We start from the raw sequence: 18,061 nt of genomic DNA, 5'->3' as shown, positions 1-18,061 counted from the left end.
GAGAAGGAGAATAAGGAGTTAACTAGAGCTGATTAGAGTAAACTAATCGTTAATAAGGGGTTAAACAGAGGAACATTTAATCGTTTCCGTGCCACTCTATATCAGAAATACGTATATATAGCTGATTTGCGCTCCCACAGTGATCGCAGGCTGGGGGTGCGCGCACCCACTGACCCGCAGGTGCCGTGATTCAATGCCCAAGGGATCAGTCATCTGATTTAGGCCAGTGATGTTTAGCCTGAATTAGATGATCAATCCCTGCCCTATCAGAGATCTTCCTGAACCTGTGCTTACATTTACGCAGGTACAGGAAATTATGAAATCTCTCTCTGGGCACATTCCGTCCCAGAGAGAGTGAAGAAAGCAGATACACGTGAGTAAAACGGTGTTGACAGCAGAAGCTTTAAAAGAGTATATTGATGAAAACTTAAATAAGGTTTTCATCTGCCCTTCCACTTCTCCAGCAGGGGCAGGAATATTCTTTGTCGAGAAAAAGGACCACTCTTTACGACCATGTGTGGATTATCGGGAACTCAATAAAATTACAGTGAAGAACAATTATCCCCTTCGACTTGTACCCGAACTGTTCCAAAGGTTGCGGTCCGCAACTGTCTTCACCAAGCTGGATTTACGAGTGGCCTATAACCTGGTCCACATATGCGAAGGAGATGAGTGGAAAACGGCTTTTCGTACCAGATTCGGCCAATTTGAATATCTGGTTATGCCCTTCGGTCTCTGCAATGCTCCTGCCACCTTCCAGCATTTTATTAACAATATATTCAGAGACTTCCTGGATATCTTTGTAATTGTATAGTTAGATGATATCCTAATCTTCTCTGTATCCCTTGACTCACACCAAAGGCACGTGTTCTATGCCGGCTCCGCCAACATGGACTTTACGCTAAACCCAAGAAGTGCGAGTTCGAGCTGCAGTGCATCCAGTTCTTGGGCCTGGTGATCTCTAAGGCAGGAATTAAGATGGATCACCAAAAAGTGTCCGCTATCTAAGACTGGCCAGCACCCACAGACAAAAAGGGGGTGCAACAGTTTGTGGAATTTGCGAACGTCTACTGGAGATTTATTAAAAGATTCTCTGCCATTATTGCCCCCATCTCACAGCTGACTAAATGGAACCTTCGTTTCCACTGGAGCCCTGAGGCACAAACTGCATTTGGAATCCTAAAGAGATTTTTTACTTCCGCCCTTATTCTCAGTCATCTTGATCCATCTTTACCATACATATATTAGAAATGGATGTATCAGAAATCGCAGTGGGGGCAGTGGTTTCACAACGTCAGGGTCTGAAGGACTTAATGCATCCTGTGGCTTCTTTTTGTGAAAACTTTCTCCAGCAGAGAGAAACTATGACGTGGGAGATAGAGAATTGCTTGCCATCAAAGCTGCCTTGGAAGTATGGAGATACCTGTTGGAAGGAGCGGCACACCCTATATTGATTTATACCGATCATAAGAACCTCGAGTATTTAAAATATGCTAAGCGTCTGAAGCGACAACAAGTTCGATGGGCACTGTTCTTCTCGAGGTTCGTTTTCCATATTACTTACCAACCTGGATCAAAAAATACTAAACCGGATGCCCTGTCTTGTATTCGATGACCCCAGGGAACCTCCTGTGCCAGACACCATCCTACCTGCAGGTAACTTTTTGTTATTACAAACTGTCACAGATTAAGCTAGCCTCTGTGAGGGTCCCCTACCCCTCTACAATTACACTGGTTCCTAAAAAAAGTTTGCTGTGGTTGAAGGACAAAATCTTTGTGCCAGAAAGTAACCGAGTGTCTGTTCTGAGGCTTTTTCATGATCACCCCCTGGCAGGCCACTTTGGTGTCCACAAGACTCTCGATTTGGTACGACGTATATTCTGGTGGCCAAATATGGAGGAATTCTGTAAGGAATACGTACACTCATGTACTATCTGTACCCAGAGTAAGACTGTAAGAAGCAGAGCTTGAGGTCTACTCAAACCCTTACCAGTTCCTGATAGGCCATGGAAAATTATATCTGCATTTCATAGTAGAACTTCCACCTTCCGAAGGATGTACAGCAATTTTTGTGGTGGTAGATTGTCTAAAATTGTCTAAAATGTCTAAAATTTGCCTCTAAGGAATACACCTTCTGCCATGGAAATGGCCCGGGTGTTTGTAAAGGAAATTGTGAGGCTGCACACGGTCCCTGCAAACATTGCCTCTTAAAAAAGAGCATATATGCCCAAGCATGGGGGCCTGGGGTGGCCAGTGGGTGGATGGCCCCTATGCTTTGGCATATATATTTTATAATATTTTTTGGCACATATTTCAATAAAAAAGTTGTCTTATTGGTTACTGTTTTATTGTTCACCATTGCTGTTTTCTTTGCAGAAATGCCATTCAGCTGCAGCACCTATCTGTCTATTCTGACAGCAACATGGTCTTGCTCTCAGAATATACGTGAGTGTGTGCAGCGCTTTTGGGCGAGATTTTTCATCTGCAGTTAAAAAAGAGCATATATGCCCAAGCATGGAGGTCTGAGGTGGCCCGTGGGTGGATAGCCCCGGCATATATTTTTAAACATTTTTTTGGCAGAGATTTCTTCATCCACATCGATCAATGTGAATAGAGGAATCTGTTAGGTTCTTTTTTTTTTCATTCAGCCCACAGGCTGCATAAAAAAAAAGAACATAGCATATACAGTATACCCAACAAGGACCAGCGACGTACTGGTACATCCCTGGACTTTGAGAGGTCACACCAGGATGATGCCTGGTATCGTTTTTTTCAGCCGGCAATTGGCTTTCTTGTAAAAGCAATCCTAGTGGCTAATCAGCTGCAGGATTGCTGTTACAAGCAGCAGTAGAAGTTTCCCCCCCCCGCTGCCTTTCACAGCCTTCTCAGGCAGTCCCATGCCATCGGGGGAACTTGGGAATGCAGCAGGTGTTTCTGCCAGCTGAACATAGAGCTGATTATAGACTTATATGTCGCCAATCATCTCTTTAGTCTACGAAATCGGAAGCTACGAGCATTTCATCACTTCAGTTTCGCAGGATATAAACAGCGCCATTTGTAAATTGGGAAAGCATCTGATCACACCAATCTTGGTGAGATCAGATGATGTAAGGGCAGAGGAGATATCTAGAGTCTAATAGACCCCAGATTTCTCAAAAAAGAATACCTGTCAATGCCTATTGCAGTCACAGGGGATATTTACATTCCCTGTGATAGCAATAAAAGTGGGGAAAAAAAGTGTAAAAAAAAAAAAAATTAAAGGGACAGTCTAAAAACAATACAATAAAAATAACTAAAATGAAAAAAAAAAGCACCCTTGCCTTCCCCCCCAGCGCACCTGCGTGTGTGAGCGATGATCCCTTGCCGGTATGTAAACAGCTGTTGCACCATGCATGTGAGGTATCGCTGCGAGACCTCCTCTTTAAATCTAAAATTTAAATCTAAAATTTTAAAGGCTTTTAAAGCACCGCCTGTGGATATTAAAAATGTATGCCCCCATTTGGAAGGCAAACACCCCAATGTATATTCTATTAGGCATAATGAGTCTTTTGAACATGTCATTTTTTTCCACAAGTTTTCAGAAAATGTGGAAAGAAAATAAAAATGTATTTGTTTTTACACAAAGTTGTCTATTTATAAGATATTTCTAACACATAGCATGTACATACCAAAAATTTCACCCCAAAATAAATTCTGCTACTCCTCCTGAGTATGGGGATACCACATGTGTAAGACTTTTCCACAGCCTGGCCACATACAGAGGCCCAACATCCAAGTAGCACCTAGAGGCTTTCAGGAGGAATACATTACATATCTAATTTCCAGACTGCCTATCACATTTGTGAAGGCCCTGGACCACCAGGACCATGGAATTACCCACAAAATGACCCCATTTTGGAAGGCAAACACCGCAATGTATATTCTATGAGGCATAATGAGTCTTTTGAACATGTTATTTTTTTCCACAAATTTTCAGAAAATGTAGAAAGAAAATGAAAATGTATTTTTTTTAAACAAAGTTGTCCATTTATTGGATATTTCTAACATGTACATACCCAAAATTATACCCCAAAATACATTCTGCTGCTATTTTCTGGGAGTGCTGCACTGCTTGTATTCACCACTGCACTACTGGTGGATGCCTGCTCCTCCTCAGATCTCCTGAACCTCTTTGTTTGAACTCTCTCCTCCTCAGCATCTGTTGCTGACCCACTGTTTTCCAATGGCTCATACTCAGAATCTGAGTTTGACAGAGAGAGTTCCCCGCTACTCTCGTCTGTCATACTCAATATCCAGAAAGCCTCCTCGCTGGTGTATAATTTTTTAGACATGTTTATGCTGCACTGCTGATATTGCTGATGTTGATTTTGATGTTTACTGGTACAGATGTTTATCACTGGTACTGTGACAGATGTGGATCACCTCTACAGATGGTAATTTTGCGCTTGTACACTGTGACAGATGTGGATCACTGGTACAGATGTGAATTTTACATTGGTACACCGTGACAGATGTGGATCACTGGTACAGATGGTAATTTTACACTGGTACGCCATGACAGATGTAGATTACTGGTACAGATGTGGACTTTACGGTGATATGCCATGACAAATGTGGATCACAGTTACAGATGTGGAATTTACACTGGTACACTGTGACAGATGTGGATCACTTGTACAGATCTGGATGACCACTGGTACTGTGTGACAGATGTGGATCACTGGTACTGTGTGACAGACGTTGATCACTGGGCTGCGTGACAGATGTGGATCCCTGGTACTGTGACAGATGTGGATCACTGGTGCATTGACAGCTGTATGGGGGACACTATGGGGTCATGTGTGTGTTTTTTACAGATCGGCTCTGCTTCTCCTCATTAGTGGGCTCTGTGTGAGGAGAGGCAGAGCCAATCAACAGACTGGTGACTTTGTTGACATCACATGGTGGCTGTGATTGGACACAGCCATCATGTGATCAGAAGGACCAATCAGAGAGCCCTTCTGCTGTGTGGCGTTGCGCTGTGTCCAGGGGACACAGGCACACTGAGAGTGCACAGCTGTGTGGCCATGTTCTGGACATTCAGAAATGTCCACTCAGAATGGTGAAGATCCCACCTGGTCGTTTATGTGCAGTGGCCAGGTGGGAAGCGGTTAAAGAATTTTGATGCACACAAACACAATATAATACCCACATTTTTGGTAAAATAGAAAATATTGTGTTGCACTGAGTAAATAGTTACCAAACATGTCACGCTTTAAAATTGTGCAAGCTTATGGAATGGTGCCAAACTACAGTATTTAAAAATCTCCATAGGCAATGCTTTATAAGCCTTTACAGGTTATCAGTTTAGAGTTACAGAGGAGGTCAGGTACTAGAATTATTGCTCTTGCTCTGACGTTCGCTGCGATACGTCACATGTGTGGTGAGATAGCTGTTTACGTATGCATATGAGACCAATGTGTGCATTCGCCTTTGCACATGAGCAAGCGGGACGGGGGTATTTCAAATTTTTTTTATCGTTATTTGTTTGTTTGTGCACTGTACACTGTGACAGATGTTGACAGATGTTTGTGGGGCACTGTGACAGATGTTGACAGATGTGTGTGGGACACTGTGACAGATGTTGACATGTGGACTGTGGACAGGGACAAATGGTGCTTGGTGCACTGGTGTGGGATGGCTGCAGATCTGTGTAACTAATGCATAAAATCATCAGCTACACAGATCAACTGTCACAGTCTGCAGCATCCCCCACTTCCCCCCTCCCCTCACTGAGCTCTCACTGAGCTCATGGAGGGAAACAACTACAGAAACACGTGTCTCTGTTGACATTCTGAGATGGCTGTGATTGGACACAGCCATCATGTGATCGAGAAGGCCAGTCAGAGAGCCCATATCCCGATCCGAGATGGACTGTGTTTGAGGGACACAGCCGTCACAGAATTGTGCTGCTGCGTGGCTTCGGGGCCGTGCGCAGGCACGTGTTTTGAGGGACGTACAGGAACGTCCACTCAGAACAGGGAAGCTCCCACCTGGCCGTTTATGTACATTGGCCAAGTGGGAGGTGGTTAAGGACTCTAACAGAGGGGCATCACTCCACTCTATTTCCTTTACCTTAAACTGAGCTGTCAAAGCATGTCTCAACTGTAAATATTGATAGAAACATTTATTTGAAAGCCAAAATTCCTCTCTCAATCCTCAAAAGTTTTCATTCCCCTAGGTGTGTAATTACACAATTCCCTTCTGTTTCCAACCCTTGAAGTTCTTTAATTTTCCAAGCTCCAGTAGATTTTTATTTTCCCATATCGGCGCACATTCCGTAAATCCCATGTACCCAAATAGCGCTCGTATTATCTGCCATAATTTGAACACCAGGTTAATTGTTGGGGATTGTCTTTCCGTCTTTAAGGATTCCACCTCCAACACCTCCACTAAAGTACACAACCTCCTAAGTGCTGTAATTGTGCTGCCAGAAAATAACTCCAATGATGCGGCACCGCCAGTCCTCCTCTATCTTTAGGGAGCTGCAATATTTGAAGACGTATTCTGGCCTGCCCCCCTTTCCACAACATTTCCCTGAATAAAGTATCTATCTTCCTAAACCACTTTCCTGTGATCCATACAGTTGAATTATGCAAGATATACAGTATCTCACAGAAGTGAGTACACCCCTCACATTTTTGTAAATATTTTATTATATCTTTTCATGTGACAACACTGAAGAAATTAAACTTTGCTTCAATGTAAAGTAGTGAGTGTACAGCTTGTATAAGTGTAAATTTGATGTCCAAACTGGGCCCCATTTTCCCTCCCCGATGTCATGTGACTCATTAGTGTTACAAGGTCTCAGGAGTGAATGAGGAGCAGGTGTGTTAAATTTGGTGTTATCACTCTCACTCGCTCATACTGCTCACTGGAAGTTCAACATGACACCTCATGGCAAAGAACTCTCTGAGGATTTGAAAAAAAGAATTGTTGCTCTACATAAAGATGGCCTAGGCTATAAGAAGATTGCCAAGACCCTGAAACTGAGCTGCAGCATGGTGTCCACTCAGAACAGGCCTTGCCATGGTCGACCAAAGTAGTTGAGTGCACGTGCTCAGCGTCATATCCAGAGGTTGTCTTTGGAAAATAGATGTATGAGTTCTGCCAGCATTGCTGCAGAGGTTGAAGGGGTGGGGGGTCAGCCTGTCAGTGCTCAGACCATATGCCGCACACTGCATCAAATTGTTCTGCATGGCTGTCGTCCCAGAAGGAAGCCTCTTCTAAAGATGATGCACAGGAAAGCCCGCAAACAATTTGCTGAAGACAAGCAGACTGTCAGGGTCCTGTCCATGGCCGAAGTTCTGGAAGATCTGGCATTTCTGCCAGTACCCTGCATGGCCGCAGAAGCACACATTAGCCTCCGTTTGGTGCCAGACGGCCTTTATAAGGAGGCTCATCACTTTCTCAAGTTGCTGGATGATCTCTAGCTCCCCATGCCTTGTTCTTGTTTCCTGTGTTATTGCAATTTCCTGATACTGACTCGGCTTGCTCTTGGACCTGTCTACTCTGCTTAACCCCTGATCTGACCTCGGCATGGCTTACGGATACTCTCTCTCTCTCGCTCCTCTGTGTATGACCTCGGCTATCCCATCTGACTACATCTGCTCTGATTCCCACCTGGGACCTGACCTCAGCTTGAACCGGCTATCCAGTAAATCTCTGAATCCCGGAAGGGCTTGCATACCTCGCCACCTGTCTGCAGACCTATCTCCGTACTTCAGCTGTGCTTCTGGGTGGACCACCAACCAGCACTCCTACAGGCGACCTGTGCCACTTTGGGCCTGACTCCCGGGGAGTCTGGAACTTAGCCGCAAGGGAAGCCATCTCTCCATTGGCCTCCATCACCAGGTACGTGATACAGACTAAGGACATGAATTACTGGAACCATGTCCTGTGGTCTGATGAGACCAAGATAAACTTATTTGGTTCAGATGGTGTCAAGCGTGTGTGGCGGCAACCAGGTGCGGAGTACAAAGACAAGTGTGTCTTGTCTACAGTCAAGCATGGTGGTGGGAGCGTCATGGTCTGTCGCTGCATGAGTGCTGCCGGCACTGGGGAGCTACAGTTCATTGAGGGAACCAAACCATGAATGCCAACATGTACTGTGACATACTGAAGCAGAGCATGATCCCCTTCCTTCGGAGACTGGGTCGCAGGGCAGTATTCCAACATGATAACAACCCCAAACATACCTCCAAGACGACCGCTGCCTTGCTAAAGAAGCTGAGGGTAAAGGTGATGGACTGGCCAAGCATGTCTCCAGACCTAAACCCTATTGAGCATCTGTGCGGCATCCTCAAACGGAAGGTGGAGGAGCGCAAGGTCTCTAACATCCACCAGCTCCGTGATCTTGTCATGGAGGAGTGGAAGAAGCTCTGGTGAACTCTATGCCTAAGAGGGTTAAGTCAGTGCTGGAAAATAATGGTGGCCACTGAAAATATTGACAGTGTGGGCCCAATTTGGACATTTTCATTTAGGGGTGTACTCACTTTTGTTGCCAGGGGTTTAGACATTAATGGCTGTGTGTTGAGTTATTTTGAGGGGACAGCAAATTTACACTGTTATACAAGCTGTACACTCACTACTTTACATTGTAGTAAAGTGTCATTTCTTCAGTGTTGCCACATGAAAAGATAGAATAAAATATTTACAAAAATGTGAGGGGTGTACTCACTTCTGTGAGATACTGTATAAAGGTTGGGGCAGCCATACCATCTTCTAGCTGCCAGCATCCTACCGTTGGGCACCTGCACAGCATCTTTGTTTGCCCCTCCCTGCCCCTCTCAGTCAGTACTGGGGTCACATTAGCTGAGTTAGGGAGAGAAACATTTGAATGTCTTGTCAAAAGCAATGTGCAAAGGTGTCTTTGCTTTGAAAGAATAAATCACCTCTAATATTGAGTGTTGTACATGTGTGGATGCTACTGCGATGTGTAAAACTATTAGCTTAGTTTTTTACATTTTAGAATTGGGTACCTTGAGCGAATAAAGATTGAGAAACAATGCTCCAGACCCATCAAGAGTATGTGGCTGCCAACCTAGATGAAGTGGTCATCCATAGTACAGACTGGACCTCTCATTTGCGAAAGGTTCAGACTATATACAGTAAAACATGTTTTAGTAAGCCAGGCTTACAACCAATCCAAAAAAGTGTACAGTTGGAGGCAAAGTATCTTGGATATACCCTCAAAAAGGGTATGATAAAACCCCAGGTAAACAAAGGTGAGGCCCAAATTGGGCAAGCCCCTGCAACAAGAAGCAAGTTTGAACATTCTTAGGGATTGCTTGCTGTTAACAATGGCTTATTCCCCATTGTGTCCCATATTTTGCCCTGTCCCAGGATCACTCATGTTTGGCAATCTGTGTTCCAACCCGAAGATTGAAACATCAAAAGGGGTTTTGTCACAGCAGAACAACAAAAAAGTCTAATGTTGTGTCCAGGATGAGAATTAAATATGTCCCAGATTCAGCAGTTTTTTGGATATTTTTCCTTTTATTTAGATGGAAGAGCTGGAGTTCTTTGAACTAGGTAATGAGACAACAAGCCGAAGCAGAGCTGGTAGTTTGGGGCTGCATATAAACTTCCAGCCAGCACAGGAATTTTGCTCTGCACTGGAAACAGTTTCTGTGTAAGTCAGATTGGGGAAGTTGTGGTGTACCTGTGTGGTAAAGCCCATGTTTGGTGAAACACAGCCAGCAAGGACGTGATTTGCAAAGAGTTATGTGCCTGGAAAGCAGTAGGTTGCTTCAGGTCTGTTTACTAGGAACCTGGTATGTTAATACATCACCAAGTGGCAAGGATTTATTTTTTTGTTTTGTTTTCTTCGTCATAAATTTCCAGAATTTGATCACCTACATTTGAGTTGAATATGTTCTCTTATGAGCACTATGCTTCGATTTTCTTTTACTTTTTTGTGGTTAAAATTTGTGAAAATTAGATTATTACAGAAGGTATAGCGGTAATAATTAAGGCGAGCAAGCTAGTAGATGTATTAAAACTAGTTTTATAATGCCATTGTCTACTGCACATGCTTACACATGTACTTAAAATTCTGTTGTTAAAGTGCATCTTGCAGTGTTGGTACTTTTTTAACACAGCAGAAAGAAATATTCATGTAGATATTTACTACCTACATGAAGATTATATCCATGTACTCAGTGAGTCTTACTGAAAATTATGGCTTTCACCTCCCATATTGGTGGCCCTTGATTATATTTTTTAAAATACTGCACAGTATTACACAAATGGCAGTTGTCACAATATACTAAATATTGTCATCAAACCATGGTGTTAAGTCAAGGAATCACTCCAGTGGTATAATGAGCTATTCTACGGAGTATTGTGTAATCACTTCCTGTAATAGTTAGTACAAATTGTCAAGCTTTTTGTTGCCTTGGGCAGCATCAAAGCCTTTTTCCAATAAAATTTACAAGAGAATTCCTGAATCCTAACAAAAGTCATTGAAATAAACCTTAAAAGCATTCATGTGCAATTTTACAACTCACTTTTTCTTTCTCCTTTTTATTTTTCTTTTATAAACTGCATTAGTCAACTAGCTCTTTGGTAGGTTTGATATTCTTATGATATTTACAAAAGACAAAATCTTATTGCTGTTTTAGCACAATGATATAAAACAAAGTGTTGAGTACTGTTGGGTATTTTTAGAATTCATTACAAAACCTGTGTTCTTCAAAAACAAAGAGGGTATAATTCTTAAACGTGTGTCTTGACATATTATACAGATTGGTTGCAATAGATGGGAAAAAGTCTCACTTTGGACAATGAGGGACTTTGAGTTTTATAAATTGAACCATTTAAGGTCAGAAATTTAGTGTTAAGTGATGGTTTCCACAAAAATATCTGTCAATTGAAAAGTAATTGATCTTTCTTTTAAGAGTGAATTTTTGTATTTTTTAGACTCTGTTTATTAAAATATGTGATAGTGACTTTCAGACATGGACACATTGCTCTGAATTACACTTTTGAGTTTGTTGAGTCCACTACAGGTGGGATGCTTGGTCTCACCTACATATACTAGTGCACATGGCTCCCACTGCTGTCACTCACAGCCAATGAGAAAAGAGAGGGGGTGGGGCCAAGCCGCTGCTCCATGTGTGAATGGACACATGGAGCAGCGGGTGCCCCCAAGCTGCTTGCTGTGGAAGCACCCGACAGGAGGGAGGGGCCAGGAGAGCCTGCAGAGGACCGGAGAAGAAAAGGGTTTGGGCTGCTGTGTGCAAAAACACTGCACACAGCAGGTAAGTATAACATGTTTGTTATTTAAAAAAAAAAAAAAAATTAAGCCTTTAGTATTGCTTTAATAATATTGTTACATTTAGGACCCTTTCACGCCAACTGCAGTGCAGAAAACAGGCTGCATGGTAACGCGCTGCCCTTATTAATTATTAATGGCACCCCAAATATATCTAGCAAGAATATGCAAATTGCGGCCACAAAATGTAAAAATTAGCGCCTCCCGTACTTTTTTGCCCATTCCCATGCATTTGGTAGCCCATTTCAATTAATGGATTGTCAATAACACACCACACAGGAATGCACAAAAGCGTGTGTTCTGGTGTGAACCAACTTTTAAGGCAGTTCAAACATGCGTTTTATGTTGTTTTTCAGTATGTTTGGCTCTTTTTTTGTGAGTTTTTCAAAATTTTGTACAAAAGTCGTGTGCCCAGTCCCTCGCAGGGGTGGGGCACATTGCAAAACACTGTTAACAGAATCATCAGCAGTTAACCACTTGCCCTCCAAAGGATTTACCCCCCTTCCTGACCAGGCCATATTTTGCGATACGGCACAACATTACTTTAATTGACAATTGTACCCAAATGAAATGTATGTTCTTTTTTACCCACAAATAGAGCTTTCTTTTGGTGGTATTTGATCACCTCTGTGTTTTTTATTTTTTTGCGCTTTAAACAAAAGAGCCGACAATTTTAAAAAAAAAAACAATATTTTTTTACTTTTTTGCTATAAAACATATCCAATAAAAAAATGTAAAAAATCAAATTTCTTCATAAATTTAGGCCAAAATGTATTCTGCTTTGCTAAAAATAATCCCAGTACATGTAAATGAATTGGTTTATGTGAAAGTCATAGCATCTACAAATGCAGTATATATACTGGACTTATAGCAGGACTGCGGCGGGCATTCTTACACTGGGTGGGAACTGAATAACTGCTACTGACATCCCCAGTGACACTAATACAGTGATCAGTGCTAATAAGAACCACTAACACTGTACTAATGACACTGGGCAGGAAGGGGTTAACATCTGGAGCGATGAAAGGGTTAACTATGTGCTGTGTGTGCTTTACTGTGTGCTGTGTTTTATTAGGGAGACATGCTATTTTGTACCTCTCTGCTGTGCAGAGAGATACAAAACAGCATGTCCATGTTGACAGGAGAGAGACCTGTGTTGTTTACACACAGGTCTCTTCCCTGTCCTCTTTCCCCGACGATTGCCGAGTGCCGGCCAGGAATTGCTGGCCAGGACCCAGTGATTGGCACCTCTAGCCACCAATAGTGGCACAGGTAATGCAAATCATGTATATATATATATATATATATATATAAATACAGGTGAAACTCGAAATAGTAGAATATCGTGCAAAAGTTCATTTATTTCAGTAATGCAACTTAAAAGGTGAAACTAATATATGAGATAGACTCATTACATGCAAAGCAAGATAGTTCAAGCCGTGATTTGTCATAATTGTGATGATTATGGCTTACAGCTGATGAAAACCCCAAATCCACAATCTCAGATAATTAGAATATTACATGCAATCAATAAAACAAGGATTGTACATAGAACAATATTGGACCTCTGAAAAGTATAAGCATGCATATGTACTCAGTACTTGGTTTGGGCCCCTTTTGCAGCAATTACTGCCTCAGTGCTGCATGGCATGGAAGCTATCAGCCTGTGGCACTGATGAGGTGTTATGGAAGACCAGGATGCTTCAATAGCGGCCTTCAGCTCTTCTGCATTGTTCAGTCTCATGTCTCTCATCTTTCTCTAGGCAATGCCCCACAGATTCTCTATGGGGTTCAGGTCAGGCGAGTTTGTTGGCCAATCAAGCACAGTAATCCCACGGTCATTGAACCAGGTTTTGGTGCTTTTGGCAGTGTGGGTAGGTGCCAAGTCCTGCTGGAAAATGAACTCAGAATCCCCATAAAGCTCGTCTGCGGAAGGAAGCATGAAGTGCTCCAAAATCTCCTGGTAGACGGCTGCATTTACCCTGGACTTAATGAAGCACAGTGGACCAACATCAGCAGATGACATGGCTCCCCAAATCAACACAGACTGTGGAAACTTCACACTGGACCTTAACCACTAGCCTACAGGGCACTTATACCCCCTTCCTGCCCAGGCCAATTTCCAGCTTTCAGCGCTGTCACACTTTGAATGACAATTGCGCGGTCATGCAACATTGTACCCATATGAAGTTTTTATCAATTTTTTTGAGACAGATAGAGCTTTCTTTTGGTGGTATTTAATCACCTCTGGGATTTTTATTTTTTCTTAAACAAACCAAAAACCACAGAAAATCTTTAAAAAAAATTTTTTTCATTAGTTTTTGTTATACAATTTTGTAAATAAGTGATTTTTCTCCTTCACTGATGTGCGCTAATGAGGCTGCAGTGATGGGCACTGATAGGCTGCACTGATGGACACTGATAGGTGGCACTGATGGGAACTGATGAGGAGGCACTGGTAGGTTGCACTGATGGGCATTGACAGGCATCACTGATGGGCACTGAAAGACAGCACTGATAGATGACACTGATATATGGCACTGATAGGTGGCACTGATAGGTAGCACTGACTGTTACTGATAGGCGGCACTGACTGGCACTGTTAGGCGGCACTGACTGGCACTGATATGCGACACTGACTGGCACTGATAGGCGGCACTGATTGCAGCACTGATAGGTGGCACTGATTGGCATTGATAGGTGGCACTGACTGTCACTGATGGGTGACATTGAAAGGCAGCTCAGATGGGCACTGATATGTGGCATTGATGTGCACTGGTATGCACTATGTGGCATTGATGTGGCACTGATGGGCACTGGCACGTGGCACTGATGGGCACTGGCACTGATGAGCACTGACAGGTGGCACTTCTGGGGCCACACTGATCATCAGGGCACACTGATCATCAGTGCCCTGATGATCAGTGCACATGTCCCCTCCACGGAAAGCCGATTACCGGCTCTCCTCTCCTCTCGAGCTGTCAGCGTGACAGCTCGAGAGGAGAGAAATGCCGATAACCGGCATTTCCGTGTTTACATGTGATCAGCTGTGATTGGACACAGCTGATCACATGACCGAGCCGACATCTTCGGCTCTTTCCGTGATCCGCTGTGTCCGAGGGACACAGCGGACCGGCGATCGCCGCGCTGTGCGCTCCCTGAGCCGCGCATGCGCAGTGAGAATGGTAGGACGTCATATGACGTCCTATCAGAACTAGAGAACCACCTTGCGCCCGTCATTGTACTATAGGGCGGGCTGAAGGTGGTTAAGCATCTTGCAGTGTATGCCTCTCCATTCTTCCTCCATAATCGGGGTCCTTGGTTTCCAAATGATGCAAAAGTTGCTCTCATCAGAAATGAGGACTTTGGACCACTTAGCAACAGACCAGGTCTGTTTTTCTTTAGCCCAGGTAAGGCGCTTCTGACGTTGTTTGTTGTTCAGGAGCGGCTTGACAAGAGGAATACAACATTTGAAGCCCATGTCCAGCCTCAGTCCACTCCTTGTAAAAGTCCCCAACACTTTTGAATGGCCTTTTCCTGACAATCCTCTCCAGGCTGCGGTCATCCCTGCTGCTTGTTCACCTTTTTCTTCCACACCTTTCCCTTCCACATAACTTTCTGTTAATGTGCTTTGATACAGCACTTTGGAAACATCCAACTTCTTTTGCAATTACCTTTTGAGGCTTTCCCTCCTTATGGAGGGTGTCAGTGATGGTTTTTTGCACAACTGTCAGGTCAGCAGTCTTTCCCATGATTGTGATTCCTACTGAACCAGACTGAGAGACCATTTAAAGGCTCAGGAACCCTTTGAAGGTGTTATGGCTTAATTATCTGATTAGAGTGGGACACTTTGAGCCTAGAATATTGCACCTTTTCACAATATTCAAATTTTCTGAGATTGTGGATTTGGGGTTTTCATGAGCTGTAAGCCATAATCATCACAATTATGGCAAATCACGGCTTGAACTACCTTGCTTTGTATGTAACGAGTCTATCTCATATATTAGTTTCACCTTTTAAGTTGCATTACTGAAATAAATGAACTTTTGCACGATATTCTAATTTTTCGAGTTTCACCTGTGTGTATGTATATATGTATGTATATATATATATACAGTGGGGATCGAAAGTTTGGGCACCCCAGCTAAAAATTTGTATTAATGTGCATAAAGAAGCCAAGGAAAGATGGAAAAATCTCCAAAAGGCATCAAATTACAGATTAGACATTTTTATAATATGTCAACAAAAGTTAGATTTTATTTCCATCATTTACACTTTCAAAATAACAGAAAACAAAAAAATGGCATCTGCAAAAGTTTGGGCACCCTGCAGAATTTATAGCATGCACTGCCCCCTTTGCAAATCTGAGACCTGCCAGTGTCATGGATTGTTCTCAATCATCGTCTGGGAAGACCAGGTGATGTCAAGCTCAAAGGTTTTAAATGCCCAGACTCATATGACCTTGCCCCAACAATCAGCACCATGGGTTGTTCTAAGCAGTTGTCTAGAAAACTGAAACTGAAAATAGTTGACGCTCACAAAGCTGGAGAAGGCTATAAGAAGATAGCAAAGCATTTTCAGATGTCAATATCCTCTGTTCGAAATGTAATTAAGAAATGGCAATCATCAGGAACAGTGGAAGTTAAAGCAACATCTGGAAGACCAAGAAAAATATCAGACAGAACAGCTCACAGGATTGTGAGAAAAACAATTCAAAACCCATGTTTGACTGCACGATCCCTCCAGAAAGATCTGGCAGACACTGGAGTTGTGGTACACTATTCCACTATAAAGAGATACTTGTACAAATATGGTCTTCATGGAAGAGTCATCAGAAGAAAACCTCTTCTACGTCCTCACCACAAAAATCATCGTTTGAACTTTGCAAATGAACATACAGACAAGCCTGATGCATTTTGGAAACAAGTTCTGTGGACCGATGAGGTTAAAATTGAACTTTTTGGCCGGAATGAGCAAAGGTACGTTTGGAGAAGAAGGGGTACAGAATTTAATGAAAAGAACCTCTGTCCAACTGTTAAGCATGGGGTTGGATCAATCATGCTTTGGGGTTGTGTTGCAGCCAGTGGCACAGGGAACATCTCACGAGTAGAAGGAAAAATGGATTCAATAAAACTTCAGCAAATTTTGGATGGTAACTTGATGCCATCTGTAAAAAAGCTGAAGTTAAAGAGAGGATGGCTTCTACAAATGGATAATGGTCCTAAACACACCTCAAAATCCATGGGGGATTACATCAGGAGGTGTAAACTGAAGGTTTTGCCATGGCCTTCACAATCTCCTGACCTCAACATAATTGAAAATCTATGGATAGACCTTAAAAGAGCAGTGCGTGACAGACAGCCCAGAAATCTCAAAGAACTGGAAGACTTTTGTAAGGAAGAATGGACAAAGATACCTCAAACAAGAATTGAAAGACTCTTGGCTGGCTACAAAAAGTGTTTACAAGCTGTGATACTTGGCAAAGGGGGCAGTACAAGATATTAACTCTGCAGGGTGCCCAAACTTTTGCAGACGCCATTTTTTTGTTTTCTGTTATTTTGAAAGTGTAAATGATGGAAATAAAATCTAACTTTTGTTGACATATTATAAGAATGTCTAATCTGTAATTTGATGCCTTTTGGAGATTTTTCCATCTTTCCTTGGCTTCTTTATGCACATTAATACAAATATTTAGCTGGGGTGCCCAAACTTTGGATCCCCACTGTATATATCTATATATATATATATATATATATATATATATATATATATATATATATATGATTTTATGCAGCCCTGCCGCCCTATACCAGTATTTCTGCTATAGGGTGGAGGGCAAGTAGTTAAACAATGTAAAGTCAATTAAAAAAATATAAATATGACGGAATACTATCATCATTTAAATATTACAAAGAATAGGTAAAAAGGAAGTGAAGACCGCAAAAATTTAATTGCAAAAGACAGCAGGACAAACCCCAAAATATAGTAATAGTAAAAAGGTCAGGTCTAAGCATGTAGTCCCTTTACAAAATAATATAGAGTGGGTGACTGGGGACAAGGAGAAGGCAAATTTATTAAATTACTTCTTCAGCTCTGTGTATACAAAGGAGCATGGGGGAGCTCATGTCCATAATGGGCATGGTATTGATACATCCCCAAATGGTCCACAATGACTGAAAGTTGACATGGTCCAGAAATATTTAGACTGAATGAACCCTCGTTCACACTGGTGTGATGCAATTCTTTGCGAATTTAATGCATTTTTGTATGAGTATAGTGCGAATTTGCTATGCTTTTTGTGCTGGACAGCTGCAGATGTAATGCGATTCTGATGCGAATTTCATGTTAATTGGAGGAGTTTAGAAGACAGCTGCGATTTTTGTTCTAGCGAATAGAAATATGATCATTTCTGATGTACAAAAAGGTGTTAACTTCCTGTACACTTCCAAGTTTTTGTGTAGAGAATAGTGTGGTGGTGTGTTGGTCCGTTGTTTGGTGTGTTGCTCAGCTTGTTTCATCCTTCTATGCCCTTGGTCATGGCAGTAGTTGCAGCTGCTACTGCAGCAGTCTTGATAGAAAGGGAGGAAAATAGGAAAAGGATGAGGAGAAGGCTAAGATATTGGGTCCATCCAATTATAGCAAATAGGGATCAACGTGGACAGTTCAGGGTCATGTATCATGACCTCCAGGCACATGAAGTGATGTTTTCCAATTACACATGCGCATGACAGTCAACAGTATATA

The 18,061-nt window shown here is 42.4% G+C and overlaps 1 long non-coding RNA gene across 1 annotated transcript in view; it reads left to right on the top strand.

The window, feature by feature from the left end:
• Positions 1-18,061, top strand: part of LOC149456760 (uncharacterized) — a 193,438-nt gene that overhangs the window by 27,546 nt on the left and 147,831 nt on the right. The window lies entirely within an intron of this gene.

The sequence above is a fragment of the Staurois parvus genome, unplaced genomic scaffold, assembly GCF_062004578.1.
Source record: "Staurois parvus isolate SC_StPar_1 unplaced genomic scaffold, SC_StPar_1.0 ptg000349l, whole genome shotgun sequence".
Classification (NCBI taxonomy): Eukaryota; Metazoa; Chordata; class Amphibia; order Anura; family Ranidae; genus Staurois; species Staurois parvus.
The sequence above is the reverse complement of the archived record's forward strand: the minus strand, read 5'-3'. Positions and strand labels throughout refer to the sequence as shown.